Source organism: Schistocerca cancellata, chromosome 6 (assembly GCF_023864275.1).
Source record: "Schistocerca cancellata isolate TAMUIC-IGC-003103 chromosome 6, iqSchCanc2.1, whole genome shotgun sequence".
NCBI classification, from domain to species: domain Eukaryota; kingdom Metazoa; phylum Arthropoda; class Insecta; order Orthoptera; family Acrididae; genus Schistocerca; species Schistocerca cancellata.
In genome coordinates, this window is record NC_064631.1 from 89,390,198 (window position 1) to 89,411,402 (window position 21,205).

Here is a 21,205-nt window from a genome sequence, read left to right on the forward strand (position 1 = left end):
GTTCTAGGCGCTTCAGTCCGGAACCGCGCTGCTGCTACGGTCACAGGTCCGAATCCTGCTTCACGCATGGATGTGTGTGATGTCCTTAGGGTAGTTAGTTTTAAGAAGTTCTAAGTCTAGGGGACTGATGACCTCAGATGTTAAGTCCCATAGTGCTTAGAGCCATTTTGAACCGTGGGGAAATCTTGACAGCCATTCCCAGCGCCCGTCCAAATTTTGTATTTGTAGTGCTTTTCTTGTTTTTGCTTAACTTTGTGGACTCACGGTTGATTATATCTTCGCTCCCCGTCATACTATCTCACAAGCCTCGACGATAGATCTGCCGAAAGAATGGTAAGTCCGTACGAAGTTTATGAAGTCAATACTTTTTCGCATCGGTACGGAGACTATGCTTATACACTGTGGAGGCAGTTAGCCGAATCAGCACACTCACACCCATAGCCGCGTAACCCTCAGTCGTCACGTGGTGCCGGCACCCCGGCCCTGAGCAAAACGACCTCTCCCGCCGACCTCGACACGGAAAAGCTCGTTTCTCCGCCTCTGCTGCAGCGTTAGCTGCGTTACCCTGCTGGATAACTCCATTTCTTGGAGCCTCGTATTTCCTCAATTACGCGACGCAGACGAGCGAGAATCTAATTTCACGGAAAATTGCCAGTATCGAAAGATGGGACGCCGGTGCTGCCCGCCGTAAATGGTGTAGTGGGTGAGCGCGCTGGATGCGCGGCCCTCCGTAATTTTCCGGCGAAAGCATAATCCGCCGCTCCTGGGCTTCGCGCCTCGCGGCTACACAGCTCTGCACGCACGGCCAGCACTTTTGACAACTGTCCCTCAAAACGGTCTACTGGCCACCAGTGTCTCTACAGCAAGAGCCACTTCCGCGCGCTCAACAAGGCACCTACAGGGTGTTTCAAAAATGACCGGTATATTTGAAACGGCAATAAAAACTAAACGAGCAGCGATAGAAGTACACCGTTTGTTGCAATATGCTTGAGACAACAGTACATTTTCAGGCAGACAATCTTTCGAAATTACAGTAGTTACAATTTTCAACAACAGATGGCGCTGCGGTCTGGGAAACTCTATAGTACGATATTTTCCACATATCCACCATGCGCAGCAATAATATGGCGTAGTCTCTGAATGAAATTACCCGAAACCTTTGACAACGTGTCTGGCGGAATGACTTCACATGCAGATGAGATGTACTGCTTCAGCTGTTCAATTGTTTCTGGATTCTGTCGGTACACCTGGTCTTTCAAGTGTCCCCACAGAAAGAAGTCACAGGGGTTCATGTCTGGCGAATAGGGAGGCCAATCCACGCCGCCTCCTGTATGTTTCGGATAGCCCAAAGCAATCACACGATCATCGAAATATTCATTCAGGAAATTAAAGACGTCGGCCGTGCGATGTGGCCGGGCACCATCTTGCATAAACCACGAGGTGTTCGCAGTGTCGTCTAAGGCAGTTTGTACCGCCACAAATTCACGAAGAATGTCCAGATAGCGTGATGCAGTAATCGTTTCGGATCTGAAAAATGGGCCAATGATTCCTTTGGAAGAAATGGCGGCCCAGACCAGTACTTTTTGAGGATGCAGGGACGATGGGACTGCAACATGGGGCTTTTCGGTTCCCCATATGCGCCAGTTCTGTTTATTGACGAAGCCGTCCAGGTAAAAATAAGCTTCGTCAGTAAACCAAATGCTGCCCACATGCATATCGCCGTCATCAATCCTGTGCACTATATCGTTAGCGAATGTCTCTCGTGCAGCAATGGTAGCGGCGCTGAGGGGTTGCCGCTTTTGAATTTTGTATGGATAGAGGTGTAAACTCTGGCGCATGAGACGATACGTGGACGTTGGCGTCATTTGGACCGCAGCTGCAACACGGCGAACGGAAACCCGAGGCCGCTGTTGGATCACCTGCTGCACTAGCTGTGCGTTGTCCTCTGTGGTTGCCGTACGCGGTCGCCCTACCTTTCCAGCACGTTCATCTGTCACGTTCCCAGTCCGTTGAAATTTTTCAAACAGATCCTTTATTGTATCGCTTTTTGGTCCTTTGGTTACATTAAACCTCCGTTGAAAACTTCGTCTTGTTGCAACAACACTGTGTTCTAGGTGGTGGAATTCCAACACCAGAAAAATCCTCTGTTCTAAGGAATAAACCATGTTGTCTACAGCACACTTGCACGTTGTGAACAGCACACGGTTACAGCAGAAAGACGACGTGCAGAATGGCGCACCCACAGACTGCGTTGTCTTCTATATCTTTCACATCACTTGCAGCGCCATCTGTTGTTGAAAATTGTAACTACTGTAATTTCGAAAGTTTGTCCGCCTGAAAATGTACTGTTGTCCCAAGCATATTGCAACAAACGGTGTATTTCTATCGCTGCTCGTTTGGTTTTTATTGCCGTTTCAAATATACCGGTCATTTTTGAAACACCCTATATATACTTATATGGATATGGTGTCCGTTCTTTCGAACATGTCCGAAAGAACAGACACCATTGATGACCTGCAGCCGTCTAGAACTAAATTAGAATTATATTAATTCCTTCAGCTGCTGACGGGTGTTGATATATATCAACGGGGACAGGTGAAAATGTGTGCTCTGACCGGGATTCGAACCCGGGATCTCCTGCTTACATGGCAGACGCTCTATCCATCTGAGGCACCGAGGGCACAGAGGATATTGCGACTGCAGGGAATATCTCGCGCACGCCTCCCGCGAGACTCACACTCGCATTTTCACCTTGTATATCCACACACTACATTCGCAGTGTCCCACCCCAACACACTCATTACTCGTGGAAGACATTCTTACCAAGTCCCGTAAGAGTTCAGGGAATATGTGTGGAAAGGTCATGGCCTGTGCTGCCAGAACTGTATACTTATATGGATATGGTGTCTGTTCTTTCGGACATGCCCTCGGTGGCTCAGATGGCTAGAGCGTCTGCCATGTAAGCAGGAGATTCCGGGTTCGAGTCCCGGTCAGGGCACACATTTTTACGTCCCCGTTGATATATATCAACGCCCGTCAGCATTTGAAGGTATTAATATAATTCTAACAAGGCACCTATGCTGTCTCAGTTCTCAATAAAAGATCTTAGCCCTCTATCGCTAACACGAAAACAGTGTAGGAGTTATAGACTCTTAATGGTAGCAAGAGAATCCACGACCAACGATGTACCACATGCAGATATACACTGTAATTTGACTGCCCCTACCTATGTGTTTTGTGCAACCCCCAACGCCTTCAAAAACCACGCGCGATATTTTCATATCCTCTCGCTCATTACGTACAAGCTATTAGTTCCACAGGAAAAATGAACTAGACCTTTTGGAACGAAATTTGATGCCCTTAAATTTTTCTACTGGGATACGTTTTCGCTACAGACTGCAGTTTTCGAATTACTCAAGAAAAACGTACAAAAAGGACCTCCAACTCCGCTTTTCTTGAATAACTCGACAACTGTGGCCTCCAGTGAAAACGTATCCCAGACCAAGGCCCTGCCATTTTTTTCTGGGACTACGTAGTTTGCATGTAGCGAGGGAAAGAACATGAATATCTTGCTCATGATATTTAAAGGTGCTGTGGGTTGCATAAAAACCAGAGCCAGGAGTAGTTGAATCACCCTGTGTGCTATACAGATTTGATTCAACACCAGAATATGTACAAACTGGATGAGGGTCTGGCCACAGTTACAGGGTGCTCCATAGATAATGGTCATTTTAGAGGCTGTTTCTTTCACATGAATGAAGATAGAGAGACTTGGTTTAAAACATAACATATGCATAGTACTACGAAGTTTTTAATTTCAACTGAAACACCAGGGTGTATCTTTTACTTGCCTCAGCATTCCGCCTGGGATACGTTTTACAACTACCTTTAAGATCAAAGTTTTAATTTTCCTTTCACAAATGTTAAATGTACCCTCCACAGGACATACAATACAGCAGTTTCACAATTTGAAGAACGAAGCGGTAAAAGATGTACGTACTCCATTGCAGGCGAGATTTCAACAGATATAAGGCATTTTGCAAAATACCGATTTTGACGTCTAGAGAATGTAATTTAAGTCACAGTAACAAACTTAGAATGGGTTATTGAAAACCCATCTGAATATTAATTTCATGTGACATACTACGATTGTGTGCTGGGCCCCGCCTCAAATTCCGATTTTACTTTTAGCAGGCAGTACCTCAAAGATCTCCACAGGTACTTCGAGTCCGCATCTGGTGGTCTCGCGGCCGCGTTCTCGCTTCCCTAGCATGGGGTCCCGGGTTCGATTCCCGGCATGGTCAGGGATTTTCGCCTGCCTCGTGATGACTGGGTGTTTGTGTTTACCTCATAATTTCATCATCATTCATGAAAGTGGCGAGAGTAGGCTGGGCAAAGGTTGGGAATTTGTACGGGCGCTGATAACCGCGCAGTTGAGCGCCACACAAACCAAACATCATCATCATCATCATGTGCTTGGAGTGCACACACGCTTATTCCCATCAGTTGCTTCACACGCCAACTCTTTCCATACAATAAGGTCGGTTTTGCAGCAAGATAAGTTTCTAATGTGGTACCAACTGAATTAATTCGTGCAGGTGTCTATGTGGTAGCGTTAAGTATAGCTCCACAGCTTGGAGAACTGTAGAAAAAGAAGAAACTGCCCAAGTAATGGTAAGTACGGAACTGTACTTCTCCTAGTGATCAGTGTGAGGCAATGAATACATATAAAAGAATAAACTACCGATGAGCAAGTCTCATTTGCACTTTAAAAATACAGAAAAATTATTTTGAATATCTTTTATTTCTTTGTGTGTGAGTAAAATAAGGATTTATCATTCGAGTAGAAAACACCTTAAGATCGCCGCTTAGCCCACAGATTAATTTTATATTTTTCGCTCATTGAAAAAGCAATATTATTCTTGTTTTTGAGTAAGACGAAATTACGGAAAAGTGTGTTCGTGTAGTAAGCCGCAAACCTTCAGACAGCAAAAACTCATTCTTCTGCGAATTTATCTACCTCTCACTCAAGAACAAGAAAAGCAAAATGTAAGAACGAAATTACACCTGATATTACACCGCAGATCTCGACAAGAAAAGAGAACACAGCAAGCTGCAAAATAACGGAAGATACCTGAAGTAGAGAGGATATTAGGTGCTAATAGCTTTTCATAAAAAAAAGAAACCTATTACGTCGAATGTACACTACTGGCCATTAAAATTGCTACACCAAGAAGAAATGCAGACGATAAACAGGTATTCATTGGACAAATATATTATATTAGAACTGACATGTGATTACATTTTCATGCAATTTGGGTGCATAGATCCTGAGAAATCAGTACCCAAAACAACCACTTCTGGCCGTAATAACGGCCTTGATACGCCTGGGCATTGAGTCAAACAGAGCTTGGATGACGTGTACAGGTACAGCTGCCCATGCAGCTTCAACATGATACTACAGTTCATGAAGAGTAGTGACTGGCGTATTGTGACGAGCCAGTTGCTCGGTCACCATTGATCAGACGTTTTCAGTTGGTGAGAGATCCGGAGAATGTGCTGGCCAGGGCAGCAGTCGAACATTTTCTGTATCCAGAAAGGCCCGTACAGGACCTGGAACATGCGGTCGTGCAATATCGTGCTGAAATGTAGGATTTCGCAGCGATCGAATGAAGGGAAGAGCCACTGGTCGTAACAAATCTGAAATGTAACGTTCAATGTTCAAAGTGCAGTCAGTGCGAACAAGAGGTGACCGAGACGTGTAACCAATGGCACCCCATACCATCACGCCAGGTGATATGCCAGTATGGCGGTGACGAATACACGCTTCCAATGTGCGTTCACCGCGATGTCGCCAACCACGGATGCGACCATCACGATGCCGTAAACAGAACCTGGATTCATCCGAAAAATGACGTTTTGCCATTCGTGCACCCAGGTTCGTCGTGGAGTACACCATCGCAGGCGCTCCTGTCTGTGATGCAGTGTCAAGGGTAACCGCAGCCATGGTCTCCGAGCTGATAGTCCATGCTGCTGCAAACGTCGTCAAACTGTTCGTGCAGATGGTTGTTGTCTTGCAAACGTCCCCATCTGTTGACTCACGGATCGAGACGTGGCTGCACGATCCATTACAGCCATGCTGATAAGATGCCTGATCTCTAGTGCTAGTGATACGAGGCCGTTGGTATCCAGCACGGAGTTCCGTATTACCATCCTGAACCCACCGATTCCATATTGTGCTAACAGTCATTGGATCTCGACCAACGCGAGCAGCAATCTCGCGGTACGATAAACCGCAATCGCCATAGGCTGCAATCCGACCTTTATCAATGTCGGAAAAGTGATGGTACGCATTTCTCCTCCTTACACGAGGCATCACAACAACGTTTCACCAGGCAACGCCGGTCAACTGCTGTTTATAAGAAATCGGTGGGAAACTTTCCTCATGTCAGCAAGTTGTAGGTGTCGCCACCGGCGCCAACCTTGTGTGAATGCTCTGAAAAGCTAATAGTTTGCATATCACAGCATCTTCATCCTGTAGGTTAAATTTCGCGTCTATAGCAAGTCATCTTCGTGGTGTAGCAATTTTAATGGCCAGTAGTGTAATTTTGTCTCTTAGAAAATTTGTTCAGGATATGTTTGGACTGTAGCCTTGTTCGGAAGTGAAAACAGACGGTAAACAGTTCATAGAAAACATAACACACTGAGGTGACAAAAAATCATGGGATAGCGATGTGCACATATTCAGATGGTGGTTGTATCGCGTACACAAGGTGTAAAAGAACACTGCATTGGAGGAGCTGTCGTTTGTACTCAGGTAATTCAAGTGAAACAGTTTGCAACGTGATTATGGTCGCACGACGAGAATTAACAGACTTTGAACGCCGAATGGTAGTTGGAACTAGACACATGGGGCATTCAGTTTCGGAAATCGTTAGGGAATCCAGTATTCCGAGATCCACAGTGTCGAGTGTGTGCCGAGAATACCAAATTTCCTGCGTTACCTCTCGCCACGAACAACGTAGCTCCCGTTGGCATCTCTTTAACGACCGAGGGTAGTGGCGTTTTCGATCAGTTGTCAATGCTACCAGACAAGCAACAACATGAAATAATCGCAGAAATCAATGTGGGACGTACTGCGAACGTGCGAGGTGCCGGGGCAAGCAGTGTATTTAACACTAAATTCTTCTAGAATCTCCATATGTAAATGATGCTCTAAGCCCCCCCCTATTCTAACTCCGACTTTTGCTGTTGCACATGGATAAAAAAATATACGCGAACTGACTGTAATCAACCCTGCAAGTGGAGTAGAAAAGAGTTTGGCACCTGCAATAATTTAATTTGATAAATAAGTTAAATAAAGGAAGGTTTCATTAACGTAGTGAGAAATGATGGGTTGCTGTACCGATTAACAGAATGAAAGTTCTGTCCAAAATAACAATATGATTTATTAAGACTAAACACAAAATAATAAACAAAAACACATGAAACATTTACAATACATCAAATTGGCTCAAATTGGATACTCAAACAAACGCTATGAAGGTGAAGTTGTCCCTAAACTAGATTGTGAGGTTTAAGACGAAGTGGTATGTGGAGCCAATTCCTTGCCACTCAAATCTTAAGAGAGACACACAGCTAACCCAACATTAATTGCTGCTACTCAAGACAGAACAAAGTTAGAAAAAGACGAACAGGCGCGCTCTGCTGAGGTCTGATTATCACCTAGGAAAATCCCTATCTGCCGGTGCTGCGGACATACATTACCAAACTGTCTTCTTAACTGCCAGAACACGATCTGGCGTACCGGAGGCGATGGCTGGTTGCTTCGACGTCCTCGACCGAAAGGCGAGAGCCGACTACCTAGAGCACCCGTACAGGCCGAACACACAACATTCCCGCCCCCACAACAGTGGCCGTGGTTAAACGTTCCAATCAGCAACTCGAAAACCGGCGGAAAATTCCACTCTATTGCCGGAGCACTACCATTCCACCAATGGAGATTCTTGGCGCCAATTTTTGCGCTGATTTTGCTACGTCACGGAGCTATGCCCTGAGCAAGCCAATCACAGTTACTATTTTGCAGAAAGCGCGGGAATTTTCCCGCCACAACTGCCTGGGTACACAAGTCATTCCCACGCCTCGCTGGTAGCCCGCCAGAAAGTGTTTTCGCTAAGTTTCTGCGAAGTAACGGAACCTCTAGCCCAGCCGATACTTCAGACCCCTCCGGGCGTGTCTTTTGACAATGTCGGCGTCTGCAAAGCATTCACTCGACTTCCTCACATCCGTCGGCTTAACCCTTTCCAGATCAGCAGAGCCCGCCTGTCACCGGACCACCCGGGTGACGAGAGACGCTGCGTGGGAAGTCCGCGTGTGAAGGAATAGCGACTTTTCACTGCATGCAATTAGAGAGGAAAATCGTAAGATAGAAGTATGGGAGGGGGCTCATGCCACCTCTCAAACGTTTCAGTTGGAACAATACGGCGAAATCTGGCGTTAATGAGCTATGGCAGCAGATTACCGCTGAGAGTGCCTTTGCTAACAGCACGACATCTCCTTGGTTCATAACAATAACGGCTGGACCATAGACGACTGGAAAACAGTGGCCTGGTCAGATAAACCCCGATTTCGGTTGGCAAGAGCACATGGTAGGGTTCGAGTGTTGCACAGACTCCACGAAGCCAAGGACGGAAGTTGTCCACAAGGAACTGTGGAAGCTGGTGGTGGCTCCATAATGGTGTGGGCAGTGTTTACACGGAATGGACTGGGTCTCTGAGCCAGCTGAACCGATCATTAACTGGAAATATTTTCGGCTACTTGGAGATAATTTTCAGCCATTCATGAACACTAGTGTCCCCCAAACAACGGTGGAATTGCGACTGCTTTGAAGAACATTTTGGACCATTCGAGGGAATGATGTGGCCAAGCAGGTAGCTTGACATGAATCATATCGAACTGTTACGGGACATTACTGAGAGCTCAGTTCGTGCACAACATTCTGTGCCGGTCATACTTTTGCAATTACGGACGACTGTAGAGGCAGCATGGCTCACGTTTCTGCAGAGGACCTCCAGCGACTTGTTAAGTCCATGCCACGTCGAGTTGCTGCCCTACACCGTTAAAAGGGGATCGGACACAATAATAGATCTCATGACCTTTACCACCTCACTGTAGAAGCTTCTGAAATGTGGCGCTATAGAAGACATAATGAATCTATTTGAGCAGGAAAGAAATGCACACCAGAATATGACTAAAAGAAGTAAGACAAATTCTAAGTCATCAAGGAATAGTTGATTTGGTAACAGTGCGCAGTGTGGAACGAGATGGAGGAGCTGGGAAGGTAAGAGAATTATAATTAATGGAAAAAGGCTTAACAACTTGAGATTTGCTGATGATATTGCCCTACTGGCCAAAGACTTCGCAGAGCTCCGAAACTTAGTTACAGATCTTGCATCGGAATGTCAGCTGGTTGGCTTGAACATGAACCTTTCCAAAACAAAAGTAATGTCCAACAAATGGGTCCCAGCTGGACTATAAATATGAAGGGAGACATAAGGCCAGAAATCTATCGACGGATCAAGCTTGGCTGGCAAGCATTTGGGAAGGATTCAACAGTATTCAGATCAAAAATGCCAGTAAATCTGAAGAAAGCGGTATTTGATCAATGCATTCTTCCTGTGATGACGTATGGCTGCGAGACATGGACACTGAACTCATTCACAAAAGGGAAACTTAGGACAGCACAGAGAGCTATGGAGAGATCAATGCTGGGCTATACAAGAAAGGACAGGAAAAGGGCAGATGACATCCGGTCTCTGACGAAGGTTAATGACATCTTAGAGACAGTAGATTCCTTGAAATGGCAGTGGGCTGGCCACGTCGCAAGAAGCAAGGACAACAGATGGACGAAGCAAGTACTGGAGTGGAGTCCGAGAGAGCACCGGAGGCCTAGAGGAAGACCACTAGAGAGATGGGACAAAGACATCAAGAAGATCACTGGTAACACCCACCTGGCAGAGAACTGCCCAAGACCGCCCCACTTGGAGAAGACTGCTGAAAGCCTACCTGAATCCACGACTCGAAGAAGCCACTCATTTAATGATTGAATTGGCTGCTGCTGCTGATGATGATGATATGTCCCTGTATAATACGCATGCCAGTACCACTTTCTTTGGCGCTTCAGTCTGTTATTTGCTGGAGGTTCTATTCGTTAAAGTTTAGTTTTGCGTGCATAAGCGCGATGTGGTTCCAGGAAGGATTTAGAGAACCACAGTACAAGTAGCTATAGAGTAACCGATCGGGGAAAAAGAAACTAATGCTTACACCTGTTAGCTCTTGTGTTGATCAACATTGGAGAAGCGATACGTGGTTAGCGTACTACACACAGCAGGCAGCGCACTGACGTCAGGTTCCGCGCTGCTGTCAATAGACCGTTCCTTTCGTGGCCCCGCCAGTAATGAAGCGTCCCCAGCGGCCGCTATCGCGATGGCGCGGTGACCCAGCTCACCGGCCGTCTGAAGCCGCTCTCCGACAGTTCTCAGGCTGCCGGCGGGGGAGTCTGGCGGCGCGTGCTGTCTCGCTGAGCGGCGGGATAAACAAGAGCCCCTCTCCCTGCTGGGCCGTTGTTGCAGCGCCTAGCGCCTAGCTATATAGCCAGCCGCGACACGCCGGAGGCACGTGCGCCTCCCATTATTACCGCGCCGTAACGGGTTTCCGGCGCTCCGCTCCGTAGACGTAAAAGGACGTTAAACAGCTGCGGCCGGTCCCGCTAGCCGGCCCGGCTGTGTGGGAGCGGCGAGACCGGAGCCGACGCCGCTGCCTGGCGTCGCACCTCCCTCTGCTGTCACTGCCCGGCGTCTACTGGCGGGGTAGCACCGTTCTCTGTCAGCCAGGAAGGCACGAGGTTACTTTAACACCGTATTGCTAATGACTGCGGCCATTCTTCCTCAGATGCTCTCATATTTCACTGATGTAGGCGTATATCTTCCAGATAAGAAACATTTGCTACACTTCCGCAAATTTACGAGGTCTGCTCAAAAAATTCCGAAACACTGTCCACAAAATTTTTTCTACGCTTACCTTTTACGTATTGTGCGCTGTTTCCTCCAAAATACTCTTTTCCACAGTTGATTCACCGCTCCCAACGCCGTTTCCACTTCCGGAAGCAGTCTTTGTTTGTACGCCTCTTGCCGGATCGCGCGAAGCGCCTTTCGCCCTTTCAACGAGGTTTTCAGTTTTTGAAATAAAAAAAAGCCCGCCGGAGACAGATATTTGAGAGCACCAAGGATGAGAGAGCACAGTCATTTCGTTTTCTGTGCAACTGCAACTGTTTGCGCCAACATGGATATATGTACGCGTGCGTTATCGTGGTGCAAGTGCCATGAATTATCTCCCCACATTTCAAGCCGTTTCCTTCTCACATTTTCTCGCAGGCGCTGCAACAAGTCATGTCCATTATAATTATCCGGGCTGGGCCGCCGTGGTCGTTTAATAAGTTTTGTGTCAATTCAAAACGTTTCGTCCCAGCCTGCGGGAGACATCTTCAAGGGGGTCCGTAGCTCGATGGAAGGTCCCACACACCCACTGGCTCGCCACTCACTGCCGCCAAATTCCGTGTCAGCGGCCGCGCCGGGGCGTGACGTCACGTGTTTTGAAAACGTCAATGCAATTGGCGGCTGTCCGTGGCCGCCGATAGCCGTTGCCATCACCCAGTAGTGGACGGGTGGTACCCATCATCTTCAACACCGGCATCCATATACCGTTTAATTTCAGGCCCTCCTCCTTACGATTGAAATTATTAAGGTGTTTAGCGATTTCGATTGCCTCCCTGTAGAGCCCTTCGTAATATCCAAAGATCCCATGCAGCTGTGGCGATGTTCATGTGGGTACCACTAAAAGAACTGTTTCAAAACGTTTGGAAGAGCACAAGAGCAATTGTAGAAGAGGAGAAACGGAACGATCAGCTGTTGTGGAACATCCTTTCCAGCCAGGAAACCACCACATTTTTTTCGCGGAGACGCAAGTACTAGCGGCTACAAGAGGATATTACGAAAGGCTCTACAGGGGGGCAATCGAAATCGCTAAACACCCTAATAATTTCAATCGTAAGGAGGAGGGCGTGAAATTAAACGGTATATGGATGCCGATGTTAAAGAAGATGTGTACCACCCGTCCACTACTGGGTGATGGCAACGGCGATCGACGGAAACGGACAGCGGCCAATTGCACTGACGTTTCCAAAACACGTGACGTCACGCCGCGACGCGGAAGCGCATGGACACAGAATTTAGCGGCAGTCAGTAGCGAGCCAGTGGGTGTGTTGGACCTTCCATTGACCTACAGACCCCCTTGAAGATGCCTCCCACACACGGGGATGAAACGTTGGGAATTGACACAGAATTCATCAACCGACCACGGCATAACAGCCCGGATAATTATAATGGACATGACATTTCCGGCCGTGAAAGTCTACATTTTAGTTACAACAAGTCCCGATATTGCCGGCCGGAGTGGCGGTGCGGTTCTAGGCGCTACAGTCTGGAGCCGAGCGACCGCTACGGTCGCAGGTTCGAATCCTGCCTCGGGCATGGATGTGTGTGATGTCCTTAGGTTAGTTAGGTTTAATTAGTTCTAAGTTCTAGGCGACTGATGACCTCAGAAGTTAAGTCGCATAGTGCTCAGAGCCATTTGAACCATTTGAAGTCCCGTTATTACCATCGATTAACAGTTTGTCGCTGTCGCACGAATTCATGATGAACTAATCCTTCAAAGTGAAACAAAATTATCAGCATGGCTTTGACATTTGACCTGACCTGGTGAGCTTTTTTTGGTCTTGGAGAATCTTCCCCAACACACTGTGAAGATTAAACTTTAGTCTCAACATCGTGACCGTAGACCCACGTCTCGTCACCAGTTATGATTCTCTTAAGGAACACCTCGTTCTCATTTGCGCGATCCAAAAGCTCTTCACAGATTGCGAGGAAGGTCGTTCCGATCTTGACTTAGGAGCCGTGGGACGAACTTGGGGGCTACGAGATGTATTCCAAGATGATCCAACTGAAACGTTACGTTCTTCTGCAATCTCTCGGACAGTCAGTCGTGGGTTGGCACGCCCAATTTCATTGACGTTCCTGACATGAGCGTCGAAGGGTGTCGTACACGACAGTCATCTTTAACTTCCGTCCGAACATTTTTAAACCGTGTCTACCGTAACACCGAATACGGCATAAGCACTCGTGACCGTAGGCTTCCTGCTCCATTTCGTGTGTCTCTGTAAAGATTTTTTTAAGTTTCACGCAAAATTTAAAGCATACGAGTTGCTCCTCGAACTCTGCCATCTAGAAAATTTGCAATCTGTGCGACACAATGTTCTGCTCAATACAGCACTAAACAATAACTAACAGACATACAACAATGAAACTTCCGGCAGTTACACATTAAACACAGGCATGTGCAGTGATGCCAACCGCATTTCGCTCCAATACACCATTCTCACGAAATTACGAGTGTTGCGGAATTTTCTGAACAGATCTCGTATTATTATTATTATTATTATTATTATTATTATTATTGACTATTCTCCCATTACGAGTAAATGGAAGACGTTAAGCAAGTAATTCAAACGTTTCTTTAAGTTCTTCTTACTGTTCCAGTAGACTTCCATTCTTTCCAAGAAGACTTACTTACGTTCTTGTGTATGTGTGTGAAATCTTATGGGACTTAACTGCTAAGGTATCAGTCCCTAAGCTTACACATTACTTAACCTAAATTATCCTAAGGACAAACACACACACACACACACACACACACACACACACACACACACACACACACACTCATGCCCGAGGGAGGACTCGAACCTCCGCCGGGACCAGCCGCGCAATCCATCACTGCAGCGCCAAGACCGCTCGGCTAATCCCGCGCGGCGTTTACGTTCTTCTAGCCACTTTGCCCCATACTGTTTTTGTTTTGGTTGTTCTGATGTAACTTCTATTTGTCTAATTTGTTTCTGAACGTGTCTCTTTCTAAAATGTCGTCGGTCTTACGTTTGCGTTTTTGAGGTTCTTTCAAAATTCTTTCCGTCAAGGTTCTGAGTTCGTAGACAATATCCTTTTTGACAATCGCTTTTCTGATAGTCTGTTGCGACGATCAAAGAATTTCATTCTCATTTTCATAATGTCAGTGTTTGAAAACTTTTCTATTGTGTTGATTGATTTTAGCCTGTAAGCGTCTTGGGTATCTCTTGGTCGTAAAATTTTCCAAATGATCTTTCTCTGTTCTTTTTTGATTTCTTCAAGTTCGCGTTTTCTTTAAACTGTCAGTGTTTCTCTTGCGTAGACGACTGTTGGTTTTATGACTGAGTTGCAGTGCCGAATCTTTATCTGTCTCGACAAGGATTTATTGTTGTAGAAGTTTAGGACTAACCCTAATGCTTTCTTTACTTTTTACAGGCGACTCTGGGGATCGATGAATTCGCCGAGGTATTTAGAGTAAAATGGCTCTGAGCACTATGGGACAATTTCTGAGGTCAACAGTCCCCTGGAACTTAGACCTACTTAAACCTAATTAATCTAAGGACATCACACACATCCATGCCCGAGGCAGGATTCGAACCTGCGACCGTAGCGGTCGCGCGGTTCCAGGCTGAAGCGCCTAGAACCGCTCGGCCACACCGGCCGGCGTATTTACTGGACCCTGTTGATTTTGTTTTCAGAATCGCGATTTCTGTCTTTTAACACACGAATTCAGTTTTCTTGCTAATTTGGGTTCTGTTTGCATTTCTGCTTTATTCAGGTGACAAGATTATGATTATTATTATCATCATTATTATTCTAATAATAAAACTATAAAGCATCGTATTTGTACCATCAAAATATTGGCAAAAATTGATTGTAGGTGAAATTTTTGGAAATTCGTGGTAAATTCCTACGGGATCAAACTACTGAGGTCATCGGTCCCTAGGCTTACACACTACTTAATCTAACTTAAACTAACTTACGGTAAGGACAACACACACACCCACGCCCGTGGGAGGACTCGAACCCCGACGGGGGGAGCCGCGCGAACCGTGGTAAGATTGCTCATAACAACTGCTTGTATACGGCGATCTCCAAAACCACCAGACGAATTTTCATGGGATGTTCACAGGTAACTTGAGCGTAGCTCGAGGCAACACGCAGGTTTTATTTCATCAAAATCGGATCACGGAAAAGAAAGATATCTCGATTTAATGTTTCAGGAGTCACCTCAGCTTAGCAGTTCCGATGTCAAAATCATTATGGCATAGTACATCAAAAAATCAATAGATGGGTCTGTTAGTTCTTTTACGTCAGTGAAGGAGTATTTTCGAAAGTTTACGTCAGTGGCAAAATTGAGCACCGCAATCAGATCTTTACGAGTACAAACTACCGTAGAATTTACTTGGTTAAAAAATACTACTCAACCACGATAATATATCTCTTGGCCGTTATCGAGAACATGTGTTGGCGTCACAGTAAATAAGTACAATGGCGACAAAGGAAAAGGCGTCGCACTGTCAGTGTTTTCAAGTCATTTGTGCCGAACGAAGCGTCCTCACTACTAGCTGCAATAGTATTGTGGTCGACTAATATGGATTTACCCTTATCGCTTTGTGTATTAATAATTTAACGAAATCTTTTTCCTTCTTTTGACAGGTATCATTTATATTTCTTCGCTAGGAAAAACGAGTTTTATTAAGTTTGCTTTGCGATTTTACAGCGTACTGTTACATTTGAATTTCCTTTTCTTTACGAATAAAAATACCTAGAAAACGGTCAAGCTCTTCTCCACACACTAGAAGGGCTAAAAGACAGAGGACTGTGCGGTATCAAGAATCCAATGAGGACTGTGAGGCGAGACTCACTGCAGATCGAGAACATCATGCTTTAACGCGCTCTTCGGAAAATCTCGAAAACGAGATGCGAAGTGACTCAAGAGAGTCATGGATTACTCCGTTCCTCACTACATGTTGTAAATAAGTCGTCCGGCGACAGGTACTACTACACATGCAAAGCCAGGGTGGGCCGCTAATAATAACAATAATAAAACAATAACAATTATTATTATTATTATTGTTTCTTCACGTTTGGGCCCTAATGAACCACGCTAATTAAAACAAAGGGCATTTTCCAGTTTTATTTTTGCTTTTGTTTGTGTCCACGTTATTGTCATTCTCTCAGAATGGTCTTTTCTCCTATCGTCATCCCAAGTTGTTCTACTCTTCCGGTTTTTCTGCCAGGCCAACTGTCCACTAGCGAATTATCTGCCAAGCTTTTATTTCTGAGCTATGCATCCTTCACTTCCTTTTTTACTGAACGAATCTATTTTGTTGGTTCAAAATTAGCTTTAATGAGACTTTCATATAATTGCACATCTTGTCTTGTTAGTCTCATTGGTTACAGAATTTCAGTGCGACTTTAGGCGAATTTTTATTACTATTCTAACCACAAAAACTTCACATAATTGTTTTATTCATATCTACACAAAATGAAAGAAATAACTTATTGCTAGCTTAACTATAATTGTTTTGTTCCAAGATACGTGTTGTTTCGTTGCAGTATTTACTTTTATGCCTCCTACGTATCATGCACGTCCATGGATGCTGTGTAGTCGCTTACGGACTGACTTCTACGATAATAATTTTTACTTAACCGCAGGCAACAACTTCTCAGAATAACACTGACAAACAAAAGGGAACTGCGTAAAGATCTTTGAGCATTATCTGCGTAATGCACTGACCGAGATGAAATCGAATACCAAAAGAATACAATTAGAATTACCAATTTTTCCAATAATCTGTTTCACGATTTTAAAAAAGAATAATTGTAGTGTTGCTAGAGGCGGCCGAAATGCACGCGTTAAGCTCACGCAGACTGGCGTGAGGTCTGGAACAGTTAAGGGAAATTATAGTAGCAAATGAAGTACGTAGTTGAAGTAATACTTAACTATATTCTATAATTGGAGAACATTGCTCTTGTTGATACATTATATAATCTCAATATAAACTGGTCATGGCGCCTTGCTAGGTCGTAGCAAATGACGTAGCTGAAGGCTATGCTAACTATCGTCTCGGCAAATGAGAGCGTAGTTGTCAGTGTAGCATCGCTAGCAAAGTCTGCTGTACAACTGGGACGAGTGCTAGGACGTGTCTCTAGACCTGCCGTGTGGCGGCGCTCAGTCTGCAATCACTGACAGTGGCGACACGCGGGTCCGACGTATACTAACGGACCGCGGCCGATTTATAGGCTACCACCTAGCAAGTGTGGTGTCTGGCGGTGACACCACAATAATAATTTTTGATCTGATACAAGAGCAAGGAATCTGGAAGAAGAGACCAACATTGGAAGTATATAAATACACAGACAATATTGCGGATACAACAAGGAAAAGAAGAATGTAGTTCTATGGACATATCCACAGGGTGAATGGAAACAGAATTTCGAAGCTAATTCTTAAAGTCGTCAACTCAGGCAGGGGAAAGTCAAAATGGATAAAAAAGTTGAAGAGGACCTCAGATAAGCACACGTAACAGTAAACGATGCAGAAAATAGAACTGACTTCAGGAACATCATCAAAAAACATAAATTTGACACCACAACACAGAAGAGAGCAGGATGCAAATGGACAGCGGAGAGAAAGTAACAACACAGTGAACACATGAAGAAAACCGTCATAATGGAATTCAAGTTCAAACGCTCTCTTTAAATGGTAATAATCGAAAATAATAATAATAATAATAATTTTTGATCTGTAGTTATCTTTCGCCAGTTTGAAAAAAATTCGCTTTCCTATATTTAGCCTAAGTTTTAATTAACAACTGATGATTTTTTTTGGTGGAGGAAGAGCATTGTCTAACAGGCGTTCTCGATAAGGCTCAAAATGGCTCTGAGCACTATGCGACTTAACTTCTGAGGTCATCAGTCCCGTAGAACTTAGAACTACTTAAACGTAACTAACCTAAGAACATCACACACACCCATGCCCGAGGCAGGATTCGAACCTGCGACCGTAGCGGTCGCGCGGTTCCAGACTGTAGCGCCTAGAACCGCTCGGCCACAACGGCCGGCTCTCGATAAGGGATAATAGTTTAAGTAGTGTGCCGAACGACTCAGTGCCATCACTAGGGTAACTGGCGCGTCAGCCAAGCTTCACCTTTGTATACAGAGAAGTCACAACGCAAAATGTTCAGATGAGTGTGAATTTTTAAGGGCCCAAACTGCTGAGGTCATCGGTCCCTAGAATTACACACTACCTAAACTAACTTATGCTAAGAACAAAACACATACCCACGCCAGTCAGTGACGTGGCGCATCTAACCGCGCGGCCACTCCGCGCGACAGTCACAACCCGAGAAAAATGCAGAACACTTGGAGAGGATGAGCGGTTGGTGGAGGGACTGGCGAACGGCAGTTGACCCTCAACATAAACAAGTTATTGAGCATATATACGTGGAATGACTCGTTACTGTAACACGATTGCCGAAGAAACACTGGAAGCAGTTATATCCATTAATTTATGTGCACGGGGTTATTTAAAATGGTACGACTACATAAAATCAGTGGTAGGAAATACGCCAGGTACGTTCATTGGAAGGTTCTTAAGGAAATACAGTCCTCTCACGATAGAGGTAACATACAGGGTGTTTCAAAAATGTCCGGTATATTTGAAACGGCAATAAAAACTAAACGAGCAGCGATAGAAATACACCGTTTGTTGCAATATGCTTGGGACAACAGTACATTTTCAGGCGGACAAACTTTCGAAATTACAGTAGTTACAATTTGCAACAACAGATGGCGCTGCAAGTGATGTGAAAGATATAGAAGACAACGCAGTCTGTGGGTGCGCCATTCTGTACGTCGTCTTTCTGCTGTAAGCGTGTGCTGTTCACAACGTGCAAGTGTGCTGTAGACAACATGGTTTATTCCTTAGAACAGAGGATTTTTCTGGTGTTGGAATTCCACCGCCTAGAACACAGTGTTGTTGCAACAAGACGAAGTTTTCAATGGAGGTTTAATGTAACCAAAAGGCCGAAAAGCGATACAATAAAGGATCTGTTTGAAAAATTTCAACGGACTGGGAACGTGACGGATGAACGTGCTGGTAAGGTAGGGCGACCGCGTACGGCAACCACAGAGGGCAACGCGCAGGTAGTGCAGCAGGTGTTCCAACAGCGGCCTCGGGTTTCCGTTCGCCGTGTTGCAGCTGCGGTCCAAATGACGCCAACGTCCACGTATCGTCTCATGCACCAGATTTTACACCTCTATCCATACAAAATTCAAACGCGGCAACCCCTCAGCGCCGCTACCATTGCTGCACGAGAGACATTCGCTAACGATATAGTGCACAGGATTGATGACGGCGATATGCATGTGGGCAGCATTTGGTTTACTGACGAAGCTTATTTTTACCTGGACGGCTTCGTCAATAAACAGAACTGGCGCATATGGGGAACCGAAAAGCCCCATGTTGCAGTCCCATCGTCCCTGCATCCTCAAAAAGTACTGGTCTGGGCCGCCATTTCTTCCAAAGGAATCATTGGCCCATTTTTCAGATCCGAAACGATTACTGCATCACGCTATCTGGACATTCTTCGTGAATTTGTGGCGGTACAAACTGCCTTAGACGACACTGCGAACACCTCGTGGTTTATGCAAGATGGTGCCCGGCCACATCGCACGGCCGACGTCTTTAATTTCCTGAATGAATATTTCGATGATCGTGTGATTGCTTTGGGCTATCCGAAACATACAGGAGGCGGCGTGGATTGGCCTCCCTATTCGCCAGACATGAACCCCTGTGACTTCTTCTGTGGGGACACTTGAAAGACCAGGTGTACCGCCAGAATCCAGAAACAATTGAACAGCTGAAGCAGTACATCTCATCTGCATGTGAAGCCATTCCGCCAGACTCGTTGTCAAAGGTTTCGGGTAATTTCATTCAGAGACTACGCCATATTATTGCTACGCATGGTGGATATGTGGAAAATATCGTACTATAGAGTTTCCCAGACCGCAGCGCCATCTGTTGTTGAAAATTGTAACTACTGTAATTTCGAAAGTTTGTGTGCCTGAAAATGTACTGTTGTCCCAAGCATATTGCAACAAACGGTGTATTTCTATCGCTGCTCGTTTAGTTTTTATTGCCGTTTCAAATATACCGGTCATTTTTGAAACACCCTGTATAAAACCCTCGTTTTAATATTGCTTCTCACTCTGATACACTTAGCATGTAGATAGATAGGGGGTATTGGGAAGGGCAGCGATTATCATCGCAAGCAAGCGCGAAGGCGTGACGGGAATTCTTATCGAACTGCAGTGTCAGACGCTACAACAGAAGCGTTGTGCGTGACGGAAGGGGTCACCGTAAAAATTGCGCGGACGTGCTATCCTAGAAGGTTCAACCAGTATATTGCTTAGTTCCACGCATCTCTCGTGAAAAGATCTGCAGAATCACAGGTAGGCTTACCGACAACAGTTATTCCCGCGCGCGGTTCGCGAAAGGGGCCAGAGACAGTGCACACGAAGCGCCCTCTGCCACACACTTATCAAGCTGGTTTTTGGAGTGTATGATGATAGTTAGATGTACGGATACCTGCAGAAGTCGGCTGTTGGGAATTGCTGTCCGCAGCGCGTCGCTGGTCGCACCTGGAGCTGGACGCCTGTGGCGGCGCTGTCTGCGACTAGGAGGCGCTCCTCGTCTCCGCCTGCAACAACAGCTCGGCTTATCTGGGGCCCCTGACAGGTGCGCGATACGACACAGCTTGCAGATATCACAGCCAAACAAAACCTCGTCATGCCATGTCACGTCCTCTCGTTGTACTCGGCTACGACAACATGCTAGAACTGTACCAGCTGTGCAGTCTAATTAAAACAAGAATTGTGTGTAGTAAGTTCACTGAACACTATAAAACAATAACAATAAAAGATAGTGTTTCTTCCTCATTCCTTGTGGATTGACAGCAAGTCTCGATGCTACTCGGTTAGAATACGGGGTGACAATTATTGAACTATACGATATAAAATCGTCATAACTTCTGAACGGTTTGCGTTAGTTCGTCCAAACTGCACAGTTGGCCGCGGGGCATGATGGGAATTAGTATGCGCATGTACGGTTCTGGAAACGGCCTTGCCGCAGTGGCTACACCGCTTCCCGTGAGATCACCGAAGTTAAGCGCTGTCGTGCG

At 45.6% G+C, this 21,205-nt stretch overlaps 1 protein-coding gene, 1 long non-coding RNA gene and 1 other non-coding gene across 3 annotated transcripts in view; 2 read left to right on the top strand and 1 right to left on the bottom strand.

The window, feature by feature from the left end:
- The window catches only part of LOC126191371 (whirlin-like), a 580,516-nt gene that overhangs the window by 70,592 nt on the left and 488,719 nt on the right, over positions 1-21,205 (top strand). The window lies entirely within an intron of this gene.
- On the top strand, positions 2,924-2,998 carry Trnat-ugu (transfer RNA threonine (anticodon UGU)). Its single transcript has one exon. It is a non-coding gene; the product is annotated as a tRNA-Thr (tRNA).
- The window catches only part of LOC126191372 (uncharacterized), a 162,508-nt gene continuing 161,911 nt past the window's right edge, over positions 20,609-21,205 (bottom strand). Inside the window, exon 3 of the long non-coding RNA XR_007538344.1 lies at positions 20,609-20,725. This is a non-coding gene — a long non-coding RNA (uncharacterized LOC126191372). The remainder of the gene's footprint in view (positions 20,726-21,205) is intronic.